The following is a 15,006-nucleotide window of genomic DNA, read 5'->3' as shown; positions in this document are numbered from 1 at the left end:
TTGTGTCTTTGGCCTGCTCTTGAAAGTGAACTGGATGCTGGATACTAAAGGAATGTCATTAAATGTATATACCAAAAGACAGAAGACAAAAAAGAAAAAACGTATATGAATAGGAGAAACAACTATTAATATGTAGTAATAATAAAGTAATTGTAAATTAATGACACAATGAATATTTTTTAGATTGAAATGATTTAAAATTTTATGCTGTTCTAATTGACTGAAGATACACTAAAAATAGCTCCTCTTAGATACAGTTCAAGATATTTTAATTGGGTGATAGTTCTGCAAGGCAATCTGTCATGAATTTCTCAAATTTTTAAGAGTAGTTTTTAACCTCAAATGTTAATATTTATTTCACTAAATATCATGTTTTTCTCTGGGAAAATTGATATATTTAGAGAGATATATGTATGAATATGAACATTTGAAACATAAAATACATGTATCAGTATTTTAGTAGTTGAGGAGAAGATTAAATAGGGACATATTAAACAATTGATTGGGCTAAATTACTTTTACATGGCAGAGATTCTACTAATTTTTAAATTTTTGAATGAGAGTATGTTAAATTTTGGTTGTTGATATTTAGAGTTTACTTTGGAGAATGAATGCTTATTTCCAATTTTAGTTAGGTTTTTTCCAGAAATATTTTTAAAGGGTGCTGGCTTTTATATTAAAAATGCTTATATCATTAGTCAATTACATTCAGAATATTTTGAGAAAGACTACAGTACCAAAATTTTAAAGATGCACACTAAAAGAAGCATATCGTTAGTAAATTTCTTCATGTAGAAAGAGAGAGTCTCATAAAAGAACAAGTTCTAGTTTACAAATTTATGAGGTGATACTGGAAATATAATTCATGTTCTGGCCCACAAAAATACTGGAATCACATATTGGAAATGTAGTCCATGTATATTATTTGGTATCTACTTTGTAAGCACAAATCACCAATTTTGTCAAAATATTGAAAGGCAAATATAAATTACATTTATGGCCATTATGAAAATGAAACCCTAAAATTATATAAATACCATCCTACCAATTCATTTTGTATGAAACAACTTAATAGTTAAATAAAAATGAAGGTTTGACTCTAGGATAATCAATGATGAACTGAGCCAAATCAAACACTAAAAGTAAAAAAAAAAACAAAAACAAAAAACCCAGATACTTAAAATTAAAAAACTGTGAATTTAAGATGATCATTTTCTTTAAAATTAAATCTATACATTTTCTATCAGTTCAATTTGTTTTCCATCAATTTTTTTCCAGAAAAAGAAATGTCTAAGAATCCTATGACATAATTTTTTTCCCTGAAACAGAAAAAAAATTACCATTTTACCCCCAAAGAGACGAGCATTTTCATATCAATTTTAGTTTAAAATTATTTTAAAATGCTCAGTTTTTTTCCAATCCATGTTTTGGAGATCAGATTATCATTAAAAACTGTGGTTTTTCTTTATTTTTTTCCTTCTACTTCATGATTATCAAAATGATGGTCTTTAGACTTAGTTTTGGTTGAAGGGTATGTTATATTCCTTGAGTAGTCAAGGGGAGAAAAATTATACTGAGTTATTTTCATAGATATTGTTTCTAAGTACCAGTCTGATTGACTTGATTTATGACTCATTTTATTATGATGAAATGCTCCCAAATCCTACCAACCCTGCAGAACAAATATTCTTCCCCAAATATTGCTCTCCACGATCAAAAGTTCAGATTCCATTTATTATTCATTTTACTCTTAAAAGATTGGGTTATTATTTCACAGTGTCAATTGAAACTCTTTCATTATTAGCCAATTTTTTTTTAAAAAACAATTTTTTGGAAGTTATTGGAATTACCCTATAATCTAGTTTCAAATGAAAACTAGAATAATTTACAAGTTCAAATTTCCAACTCAGGTCCACATGAGACATTTACTGTTTGAATTAAAAAGCAAAACATTATTTATTATTTATTTACTTTAATTTTGTTTTCATGGTACTCTAGTTTGAACTCAGGGCCTCATGCTTGTTAATGCAGGTGCTCTGCCACTTGAGCCATGCCCTCAGCCCTTTTTGCTTTAGTTATTCTTCATGTAGTCTCATGTTTTGACCCAGGTCTGGCCTGGGACAAATGATGCGATTACCTATGACTCAACTCATAACTGGAATTAGTTATTAATCACCATGTTCAGCTTATTTGTTGAGTTGGGGTTCACTAACTTTTTGCAAAGGCTTGCCTTGAACCAAAATTCTTCCTAACTCTACCTCCCAAGTAGGTGGAATTACAAGTGTGAGTCATTGTACCTAACACAGAAATTCTTATCTATAAAGCTGTGATATATTTAGTGTAGAGTCCTTGATTTTAAGATGTTTTAAATCTAGTATAGTGATTTTCAACTATAATTATCATTTCTATAGCCTTGTCAAATACAACAGACTCAGTGTAGCCATGTCCCCACAGGAAACCTTGGAAATGCCAGGATTACTAAGGATTGGGAATATTCCCCAATATTCTTACTGGATTCCCCAATATTCTTACTGGAAATTGGTGGAAATCATATACTAATTACATCACTTATTGAACATTTGTTAGTCCCTTCAACTTTGTTGAATATTTTATAATATAAAATTTAATATATACAACATACAAAACAATCTCTGAATTTAAACACTAATATGATTAGTTTTTCCAGGAAACTAAATCTTAATAAAGTTTCTAATTCTCCCATGTTCAAAATCAGTGCATGGTTGGATCATAATTTTTTACTCTAACTTATCTGTCCCCAGAGCTACTATTCTTATCTACTACCATTGTAGTTCCTCAGACAAATAGCAATATTCTGGGTTCTTGATGATATATACAGCACTACAGAAGAATAGATGAATAAATATGGGGGCTAGTGGGGAGGAGAGACATAAAGATTGTCAGATAGGTAGAATTCTGAGCTCAGAAGCCTGTTATTTGATAAAGTTGACATCAGATTTGTGGTAATGTGGGATTTGTGGAGTGAAGGGATGCAGTGGAGAGAAACCAACCAGAGGACTGTTAATGCAGTATGACAGAGTTCAGCTGGTCAATCTGGCATTACAAGTGGGGTTGGGAATATGCCATGCAAAGTTGAGAAGTACCTGGAAGGGGAGTGAGTCATAGAGAGCACTTGATGAGTTCTTGGATGACACAAGGGGCCAGTTATAGAAGAGGATGGAGGGCATCCGGCTCCATTTAAGGGGATGTTCACATAGGTAGCAGCAGGGAGTCTTTTGAAGGTTGTGAACTAGTGAGCACTGTGCTTCCCTTGGGCTGAAGTCCACACTGTGCTTTTCCCCTGGTGTTGAAAGAGCATCCCCTATCACCTGCATAGCACATTCCTTGATGACGCTTCAGCACAAGTGATTGCTTCTCAGCATGGTATCTTTTCTGACTTTGCTCAGTCTTCCACAAGATTTATCTTCATGTAGCTAATCCATGTACTGTTTCAATGCAGCTGTAATTCTCAGAAAATCAGAAAGTGAACTTTGAACTCCCTAAGTGTATGGAAAGGAAAGTCTGTCTCCAAACTTTTCACTCAAGTAATTAACAAATAAAGTCAGTTTAATTTTTCTCCCTGAACCAAGACAATAAGTAAACACTCCTATATAGAATTAAAATAGAGATAAATCTGTAAAAAGAGGAGGACCGAGTAGTAAGTCTACGTTGTATAGTTTTAATGAAGATGCTAAAATATATATGCAAGTAAAGAAACTTTAAAAATGATGCAAGCTCAGTTTTTTTATTATTAGCTCTCATTTACACTTCCAGTGCATTAGCTTGTTTTGTTATTTTATCTTTAATTAAACTAAAAAATTCTACAGTGGTAGCTGGTTTGTGAATTTGCTGACTTACAGCTCTTTGTTTCCTGTGAGCTTTTAGCATAGTGCCTTATATTGTAGGTTCACAGTTTGTGTTTGTTGATTCATCCTAGAAAACCTTTAAATGTGTTTGGTGGCAAATATCTTAGAACTTGAAAAAATTAGAGAAAATGTGAAGGAAAACTTTGACTTCAACTGTCATTGCTATGAATACTGAGTCATATTGTAATATGCTCAAGGAAAGTCTCTGACATTGCCAAAGAAATAAATATAGTGTTAGCATAAAATCATTTCTGGTTTTTGAAGAGTGATACCTTGTTATAAAATTCAGTTCTAAGTCAGAAAATGAGTTTGTTCTAAATTTCTTTCTTGCAAGAGACCTTATTTGCTGGGAAAGCAGGCTTTTATAAATGTTTTGATCTCATCTCAGTGCTTTAATGAGGAGGAAGAAGTTAATTTTTACAGTTTAATTCAAAACACTTAAAAACCTAATGAAATGTCAATTTTTAATTTTCCTGGAGAATAAGACAAAAATAGATATGGGTCCATAATTCCAAGCCCAATGTTTTCTATAAAATTTAATGATGTGATTTGACTGTGAATGCAGTTTAGACTAACAATTCAGTTCTCTACTAACAATTATCATAAATCTACAATGTGCTCTAGTTGTGTCAGAGGGGAAGGAGGATGTAACTGCTATTTATTCTTTAACACAAACACACTTGCAATACATACAACACACACACACACACTCACACACACGCTATGCCCAATGGTGGAAAAGAAATGATAAAAATTCCTATTCAGAAAGAGAATAGAAGATATCCAGTGAATACATGACAACTGCCATTCTTAAATCCCACTTGGAAGACACTATGAAGGTCTCCAATCATATGCATGAGAGGTAGGAGATACCTGTACTAAGTTGTAATTGTTTTTCTTCCAAGTCGGGAAAGCAGAACTTCAGTACTCTTAATTTACATTTTATTTCTGGTTTCAAAATGGCCTTTTTTCCCCCTGAGCGCCTTTCTTTGATGACAATACCTTGGTAAATGTAGTCAATGCAAAGTATACTAATTTATTATAAATCAACTACTGTGATGGTGTCTGGAAGTGAGGCCATTGGGTGGTAATTGGGTCATGTCAGTGGAGACCTCAGGCATGAGATCAGTGCCCTTAAGAGATCAGAGATCATGCTCCTTCTCTACCATGTAAGGATACAAAAGAGGTATTGGTAGTCTCCAACTGAAAGAAGACTTCCTAAAACTATGATGCTGATATCTTAATCTCAGACTTCCAGTATCAAAAACTATGAAAAATAAATTTCTGTTTATAAGCAACTCAGTCTATGTTGCTTACAAACAGTCTATGGCATTAGACTGTTTATAGACTGTTATTTAGACTCAGTATGGCATTTTGTTAGATCAGCTTGAACTGATTATGACAGTTTACTTTCAAGCAAGCGCTCAGAAATGCAGTCTTGGTTCACCTTGCAATACTAACATTAAACTTAAGGTTCCTAAAGTGGATCAAAGAGGGAGGGGACAAGGCTAGAAAGTATATATTTTATTTTTAACCATTTCCATTAGCTAGAAGCAAGAAACATGAATTCAATCCAGCTTCAAGAATGTGGAGTCATTCTGTGTTTTCAGAAAGAGAATTTGATGAGCATTTAGACAGCATGCAGAACATATTTCCTATTCTTATTTTTCAATAAAAATACATTGATACTTTTATTGCAGATTATCTAGTCAGTTTTTAAAATAAGTCCTCCTTATGCCTCATATATTTTTTTATCAAAGTAATATCATTCTTTTCCGATTTCCTAAAAAAGAAACTTACATTTTTCCCAGAGGCATCAGTTTTCATTTCTTTTTACTCCTCTCATTCAGCATATCATTCTGTATGTTTACTTGGCCTTATTGCCTAAATAATTCTTTTGCATTTTGCAAGTAGAAAAATTCCTACAGAGAAAACATTCCTGTCCAAGAGTAGATTCTTTAACCTCTTGGTCTTTTTTTCTTTATTATAGGAAATTAGTAATTTTATAATAGCAATAACAGCAATTACAGATTATATCAATTTGCCAAAACCAAAGCAAGTGCTAGACAACATAGAGACACTGAAGTTTGGAGGAATACGGGAGTATCATTTAAGGATGGTGTTTGGGATTTTCCTCACTCCCATTCAGCTCTGAGGTCTGGGAAATGACAGGCAATGAGCTACTGATAAATCATAATTATGACTATGAGAGATGAATCCTGTTCAACTCCATAGGATAGCAAAGGTCACATGTGCAGAACCTTCAAGCTGTGCATAGAAATAGGGCATCATTCTGGCCCTAAACCTTTTCAAGCTGTCTAGTTTTTGTTGTGTATTTTCAACAATACTCAGATTTGTCAATTTTGGCTCTGGAATGATGTCCCAATAATTTTTCAAATATGCTGGTATCAATTCCTCTGTGCCAGAAGTGCCAAAGCCTGCCTACTTGCAAGATTTTAGTCATGTACCCAGGGAATCAGATTTCTACTGCTGAAATAAGTCAGAGAATTTGAACTAGTACAATGGTGCTTCTCTTTCCCAAAGGGGTCTGAATATATAGCCGAATTATTGCAGATTGGCTTGAAAGATAATTTGCAGTTTGGTTTTACAAGACTGTATTTTAGAAATCTTTAATCTATGGAGTCATAATTTGTATTTTTTTCCTTCCTAGTTGGCATAATCTGGTCTCAAACATAATATTTTTCACCAATCTGGCAACTTCGACTTTAGTGTTAATCAAAAAAGGTTTTCTTTGGCTTTTTAAAGTTATTTCTAGAGTGTGATGACATTATTTTGACCTATATTTATGAATATATATGTATATATTATATGTTTTGCATACACAAATATATCCAAAACATTTTTTCAAATGTTGGAAATCATAGTAAAAGTGTATTGTCATCTTAGATTTAAAAATGGTCATTTAATCTTACGTCCTAAATCCTAGAAATCACTCCCCAAATCTGATAGGTACAAAGCAAAGAGCTCTGTGACTTAATTTTTTTAATGATAAAACATAACTCTGAAATAAATAATTTCAAATAAGTAAAGTCTTTAGTGCTTCTTAAAAAAACAATGATGGGAAAAGTTTTAATAATCCTGAGAGTTCCACAACAGACACATTAATTTTTTGGATATGTTATCAGATGCTTATTAAAAATGAAAAGGTACAGGTTTTATATCATATTTTTAAGTGGAGGGCTTTATTTTTCTTTTCTATTTTCACTTTTGACTTTTAAAATGCTTAACTCATGTGACATACCTTTTCATTATTAACTTAGACGTATTCTGAGATTATGAAAACTTTTGAATCTAGTCTTAATATAGATCATAATTTACATAGTGATCTAGAATATTCCTAAGAAATTAATCTCCTTATTCTTTAATAATCTCAAAGTGCATAGTAATTTTGCATAACTTCATGAATCAATTATCAGCTAAGAATGGACTGAAAAGAATTGTGAGTAATCTTCTCTCTTGTTAATCTCTACTTTGCCAGATTAAAAAAAAAAAGTAAAAAAATCAGGAAACGTATGTCAGCAATAACAGGCTTTGGAGGCATTAGGAGTTTAATAGTCAATATCAACAGCATGACACCAAACACACCTCCTTCTGCATCATGAATTTAACACTGGTTTCTCTTTAATACTATGTAATCCAAATATATCGAAAGAGATTTTCAATAGCCAAATCTGCTCTATGTTTAGGAGAACACCAATGTCGAAAGCAGCATATTCCCTAGGGAAATACCTTCCACTGGGTAAATGTGGGCACAGCCCAGGAGTCAGTGTTAATATTATTCTTTCAAGTGTTTCTAACATATATAAACATGACCTTTTATTGACTCATTTAAGGCTCTCAGTGGAAATTTGGTTCATGTTACAATAACTGATCTTTAGGGATTCAAATACGTAATTACTCAACTAAATAGAGTGATTGCTTTTCTAATCTGCTCTTGTAATGTTTAGTTAACATGTTCAAAACAAAGCACATAGTGAAACTATTGCTTGTTCCCTTTCCTTTATGAGTCACATGGGACTACCCATGAATTTCTGCAGTGCCATTATAAATTGGATCTTAGAACTACAGAATGTTTGAAGTTCTGTGCAAATATTACAAATATGAAGTAGAGAACAAAATTGGAAAATGTCATTTTAATACTCCAGTTGGCAGTGCACATTTTTTAAGACACTGAGAAAGAACATATTTCTCTCCCTTGTGATTTTAAACGTATAATTAACAGTTAGACTTTCCTGTAGACCATGGAGGCATAAAATACTCAACTTGGAAGCAAAACTATCCCAGATACTCTTCATATGTGTCTGGGAGATAGACAGATTCTTGAGACTATAGATATCAGTACTAAGTAAAACTTTTAAAATGAATATCCTGGAAATATATCCCTACTTTCACCCACAATTCAATCTCAAAGTAGAGATATGATTTGGGTGAGAGGCAATGGATTGTGTAGCCAGAGAAGAACCCTATGGGAAGGTTGTTAACATACTAGGTTGGAGACATACAATAAAATACAAAGTTTTCTCCAGTAAGCTCCAGACTGATGGTGACAGAGATCTAACATCACAGCAAGGACACATGGACAAACCACATGACTCCAGAGACCAAGAAGATTACCTTCTCAGATTTTCCCTGGAAAATCTCAATGTTAATATTAAAGTATTTGCACAGGCTAAAGGAATCAACTCTCATGTTCTTAAGGCTTTGGACTTTCTTCTTGTGTGTGTTCTCAAGAGAAATCTTGTTTGTTCATGTGAGTTTTACTACTATCCACTACTGTTGGCTTTGAAACCTTTTCCCTTCTCTGAACTACAGACAGGGCCATTTCTTTACTGTCTCATAGCACTTCACTATGGCTATGCCCCAATCTGAATTCCTTTTCTCCACATCTGCATCTCGCCTGACATCCTACCACTCCCCAGCATTCACTTTTCTACCTTTCTTACACTATTTAATTCTGAAGGTAGCACAGCTATTATCACAGTCAGTTAAGTACAAATCTTGAAAATAAATCAAAGGGAAAAAAAGTCCAAGACTACAGAAATCTTTTTTAAAAGCCATTGTTTTGCTATATAAAAGTGCATATTGTTTTTGTATGTAGAGTATTCAAACCTTATGGATAGATTAGAGACTCTTAAGATAAGATATATGAGATGATAAACTGACAAATATTAAATAAATGTACTCTAATCCTCACCAAAGTCTGTTCTGCCAAGTCCTCATTCCAGTATAAATTGAGGTGCTTGCATTCCCAGAGCAAGGGCTGATGGGCACTTGACCTCTTCATCTAGATCAAAAACCATTAAGACAGATGTCCATCTCCAGAGAGGATTTTCTAAATCTATCTTCTCTTTCAGCATGTTAAGAATCAAGCCTATAAGGTCCAGCTCAAAACATCCTTCCGTATTATGGAAAATATACAATTAATCCTAAGACTTTTTTTTCTCATTGGTAAGTGGCTGTGAGGTGCTTGAAGGGACTCTTACGGTCACAGGAATTGGTGATTGATTGAGCAATAAATCAGAGAGAATATTCAGAGATCAAATCCTTGTTGTTAAAGTTTTCTTCTTGGAGTTTTACTAGGAGTGTAATAAAAGGCCTACAAATTGGGCCTGTTGTTATGTATTCCTTGGTATATGGGAAAAACTGGGAGGCACTTGAGTGGCCTGACCATATATTCCCTTCCTTACACTGCTGCTGTGGATTGGGTCTACCTAAATAACCCTCCTGATCACAAGGACCAAGGTCAGCTCCTGTTTATCTCTGAGTATGGTCTTTAGTTTCCCTGCCAGATCACCAAACTCTTCAAACAAGCCAAGAACATTCTCCTGTGGGAATCAAGTGTCACCTCACTCTTGATACTATAAAGCCTCTCTCCTGCAGCTCCTGGTAAAATTCACATGTGTCCCTGAATAGTACGTGGATCTACTTTCTCCAGCAGATGAGCATGCAGGACTGATAAACTATTGTCACCCTCATTTATCCTGGGGTGTGTGTCATGTGTTCATCTACCCCATAACCCAAAGATGGAAATTTGTCTATCACATAAAGATTGCCTCCACAAGGAGGCAATTGAAACAGGGTGCTGTATTAGATTTTTCTGAAGATCAAACAGGAATACAGATTTTTGCCCTGTTTTCAGTTAGCACCAATGAAGAACAAATCTCACTTGGTGGCAAAGTGTGGTGGAACACTGAATTCCTCGGTGATATGCAGGAATCAAAAGTTCCTTTGCCTTCTCACTCAAACCTTGCTGTGCCTAGTCTGATTTTTTTTGGTGAAGTGTGCCACACAAATATTATCCCCTGCAATGTGTGACATGACATGAATACTTGGGGCAGCACAGAATACAGTGTGGAATATTTAAAAGTGTTATTATTTGTCAATTTTATAATGCTGTTTGCTATTGTTTTCTTCTCTAAGTTACCTCTTTTTGTTTTTGTTTTTTTTTGGTAGTTTGGGGGTTTGAACTCAGGGCCTCATGCTTCTCAGGCAGGTGTTCTACCAATTGAACCATTCCACAAGCCCTTCTAAGTTGCCTCTTGCATGATAGTACAAGCTTGACTTTTCTCTTACTTCTCCCTTTTTGCACTCTTTTCTTAGCTTTTCTTCTTATAGCCAACCCTTATATAGCAAAGTCCATCATGGCTCTTATGCTTTTTCTCTTCTTATTCTAGAAGTTCTTACTCACTTCAGATACTTCCATTAACATCTCTGGAACATTTATCTCAAATTAATCTGTCTTTTCCCCAATTCTATTTCCTGAGCTTCAGAATACACATTCAAATGTCCATAAAACATACTCAGTTTCACAAGTATATAAAACTCAGCATTGCTGCATCTGAACATTCCTGGACTCTTTCTTTTAATTTCATCTATTTGGCTTGTAAATGTATCACATATCTATTCTCTTCCTTGTGTCTTCATTACCACAGACCTTGTTCAAGCCACAAAACTCTTCTTAAACTACTAGCAGCCACTTAACTGGTCTCCCTGAATCTGCCTCTTCTATCCAGTCCATTCAGTTCTCTCATTGTGTTGAGAATTATTTGTTAAATATGTATACCTGATCATAGTAGTTTCTTACTTAAAAACTTGGTATGATTGCTTGCTGATGTCTTTTAGCTGGATTCTTAGCAAAACTTGCAATGTTCCTCATTTTTTCAAGTTCTGCCTCTATATCTGTCCTTACTTATTTCACAATATCCACTTTCTTCCTCTTCTTTGCTCTGGCCATTAAGAGTTTCATTTTGTTGAGCATACTGATTTTTTCTCCTCCCAAGTTCTCGATACATTCTCCCCTCTTCATGCTCATCATGAGTTACTTTTGATTAACATATTCTTCTTAGTCAGGATTCAGCATAATGATCCATGCTGAGGAAGTCTTGATGCATCAGACTAAGTCAGACTGCTTGGTTAAAAACTACCAGAACTTCTATGCTAGGCAGTAAAAATGTAGTAAATTCTATGAAGACTTTATTACATTTGGTATTATGTCTCTTAGGACTATATTCTTTTCCTCCCAACTCAAACTGTAAAGCCACACATCAAAAGTTCTTGTTCATCATTGTATCCCCAATGTCTCATCTGCAGTAAATTTTCAGAATTTAATATGTAATGAAATTAGTAGTTGAAAGAATATATGACATGCTCTAAATAGAAGGAAAATTAAATGACCAATGTTAGAGATTTAGGAGTTTAACTAGAGGAAAAACTATGATGGAACAGCTTTTGACAAAAATCAAAGAATCCCCCAGAAGAAATGTCACAAGATACATAGGAATAGGTTGTGCCTAAAATGTAATGCAGTTCATTGCCATTTCTGGCAAATGCACAGATTTCCTACTCATTCTTCTTATGCAATCTCAATTTCTTTTCTTGATATTTTCTTGGGTAACATAATGAACTTTGCAAGGGAAATGAGATGAAATTTTCCTATTAAAATGACTTTTGTTTATCTTCATCTTTAAGTTCTCTTTTCCACTCTTCTCCCCACTCCCCCCACATACCAGCCACGCAAACTCATTTAGTTCTTGATGATGCATGTTGGGAACTTATGTATAAGGGTGTTAACTCTCAGTTATTACATGTAAATTATTATTCACTAAATATTTTAAATGTAACTGGATAAAATATGTATTAACACTGAAAGGCAGAATTATTAAAATAATTCAATCCCCTTTTTGCTAACTTTATAATGTATTTTAATCAAATCTAGGAAAGTATTACTATATGTGAATGCTGAATAAAAATACTTCTACTTGTTATTCATCAGTATTTTCAGCATTATAATTTATAGATCTATTGTTATGTCTTCACTTATTTTAAAAGATTAGGTCTTTATAAAAATCATGTGGGTATCCAAAATGTCAGATAGGATAAGGAATCAGAATTCTTGAGCTCTGTGATTTCAGAAACCACCTCAAAATGTGGGAACTACACTTGGGTAATTCTAATTGTTTCTCACCAAAATAACAACTGCCAACACATTAGGTGCATATAAAATTTAAGGAATAATTCTTAAAACTTTTAATTACACCTAACAGCCAGAAAAATCCCATCATGGAACAGTTAATAGAGTATGTCTGCCTGGGAAAAATTCCCCTGGCCATTTCTCCCTTTTCTTTCTTTCTTTCTTTTTTTTTAAAAAGCAGACGATAGAGCATCAAACAGAACAGAACCCTGTGATATACAGGACCCCTAACGCATGGAAGCCTACTTAGATCCCACTGGGTTGAACCCAGTCCCAGTAAGTGTCTTGAGAAAAGTGCCACACCATTTCTTCCACCAGTTGGTTTAAAAGCTGCCTGAATAAATCTAAAGACCCAACAGGTGAGAACCACACTCTCGGGGAACATAATCCACTGCAAACCCTGGGCAGATCGAACCCCCCCTCCAAACAAAACTGAGAAACAAAAGCAGTGAATTGTAATCTACCACTGACAGTGGGGGGTTGGGGTGCAGCTCTGAACCAACCTTGGAGATCAAGGGTGGGGCAATGAGCCACATTCTCAGCAAGTGGAGATGGGGCAAGAACAACCACTGAGAGTGGGGGTGGAAAGACAAGCCAACCTCCCAAAGTGGGAGCATGGAGGATCCCTGAGCTAGTTTCATGCCAACTGAGGGTGGTACTCAAAACTGAATTGTCCTTTCCATCTTGGGACCTGCAGACTGGCTCCTGCAAAGAAAGGTGGAGAGAAGAAGAAGGGCCGTTCTGCCATCAAGGAAGTGGTGACCCAAGAATGCAAGCGGATCCATGGAGTGGGCTTTAAGAAGCGTGCCCCTCACTATTCACAATAGCCAAGTTATGGAAACAGCCAAGATGCCCCAGCACTGACGAATGGATTAAGAAAATGTGGTATCTATACACAATGGAATTTTATGCAGCCATGAAGAAGAACGAAATGTTATCATTCTCTGGTAAATGGATGGAATTGGAGAACATCATTCTGAGTGAGGTTAGCCTGGCCCAAAAGACCAAAAATCGTATGTTCTCCCTCATATGTGGACATTAGATCAAAGGCAAACACAACAAGGGGATTGGACTATGAGCACATGATAAAAGTGAGAGCACACAAGGGAGGGGTGAGGATAGGTAAGACACCTAAAAAACTAGCTAGCATTTGTTGCCCTTAACGCAGAGAAACTAAAGCAGATACCTTAAAGCAACTGAGGCCAATAGGAAAAGGGGAACAGGTACTAGAGAAAAGGTTAGATCAAAAAGAATTAACCTAGAAGGTAACACCCACGCACAGGAAATCAATGTGAGTCAATGCCCTGTATAGCTATCCTTATCTCAACCAGCAAAACCCCTTGTTCCTTCCTATTATTGCTTATACTCTCTCTACAACAAAATTAGAGATAAGGGCAAAATAGTTTCTGCTGGGTATTGAGGGGGGGGAGAGGGAGGGGGCAGAGTGGGTGGTAAGGGAGGGGGTGGGGGCAGGGGGGAGAAATGAACCAAGCCTTGTATGCACATATAAATAATAAAAGAAAAATGAAAAAAAAAAAAAAAGAAGCGTGCCCCTTGGGCACTCAAAGAGATCTGGAAATTTGCTGTGAAGGAGATGGGGACTCCAGATGTGCACATTGATACCAGGCTCAACAAAACTGTCTGGGCCAAAGGAATAAGTAATGTCCCATATCCTATCTGTATGTGGTTATCCAGAAAAAGGTAATGAGGATGAAGACTCACCAAACAAGCTCTATACTTTGGTGACCTATGTTCCTGTTACCACATTCAAAAATTTGCAGTCAATGTGAATGAGAACTAACAGCTGAGTGGAAATAAAGTTATAAAACTACAAAAAAAAAAAAACCCAAAAACCTAAAAAAAACAAAAAAACTGAATTGCCCCATCATGCTGGGGAAGGAGCTGACCAGACAGTTTCAGTGGTAGTGCAATACAGCTGCCACCTGGTGAAAACAACAGAAGATAGGACCACCTTGCACAAACACATAGTGAGCTACCACAGGTCCCAATTGCAAACTGCACTGTGGACAGAAGGAACCAAATATTGCTCATCAGCCAGCCATCTGCTGAGACTATTTCAGAGCTCCTGCTTATAACAGATGGCTCATAAGACCAAGGAAAGTGGGGGGGGAAAAAACCTACAGCTGACTCCCCCTGAAGCTGTCCAATAAGAGGGGCAGCACCCTTCCCCACATAGCCCAGAATATCAAGCTCCAATACCAGGATTGGATGCCAAAGAAACAAGTCCAGAACACTTGCTGAACTGACTGAACTTTTTGTTGCTGTTGTAGCTGGCTTTTATTTAATTTTTTTTAGCATTATTAATTTTACCACTGCTAGTTTCTTATTCCTATTCTTACCCTGTTCATATTTACTCCATTTCTTGTGCTACAATCATTGTTCTTCCCCCAAACTATTATTTCTGCCCTATCTCATCCATTCTCCTCCTCTGTCTTTGCCTAACCCTCCTCAGCCTCCCCAAACTGTCACCACATGACCCCTCCCTCTTACACATTTATCATCCACTGACTAGCCTATTGTAGAAACCTACACAAGCCCAGTCCTCTGCAATCCCTGATGCAAGCATCCTCCACTACAACAGTGGAAATACACCCAAACACATGGGCCCCA

The 15,006-nt window shown here is 35.5% G+C and overlaps 1 pseudogene; it reads left to right on the top strand.

The window, feature by feature from the left end:
* The window catches only part of LOC109677193 (large ribosomal subunit protein eL31-like), a 28,098-nt pseudogene extending 13,933 nt beyond the window's left edge, over window positions 1-14,165 (top strand).
* Window positions 14,166-15,006: the final 841 nt, after the last annotated feature.

The sequence above is a fragment of the Castor canadensis genome, chromosome 2, assembly GCF_047511655.1.
Source record: "Castor canadensis chromosome 2, mCasCan1.hap1v2, whole genome shotgun sequence".
In the NCBI taxonomy this organism is placed as follows: Eukaryota; Metazoa; Chordata; class Mammalia; order Rodentia; family Castoridae; genus Castor; species Castor canadensis.
This window is presented reverse-complemented; position numbering and strand designations above follow the sequence as displayed.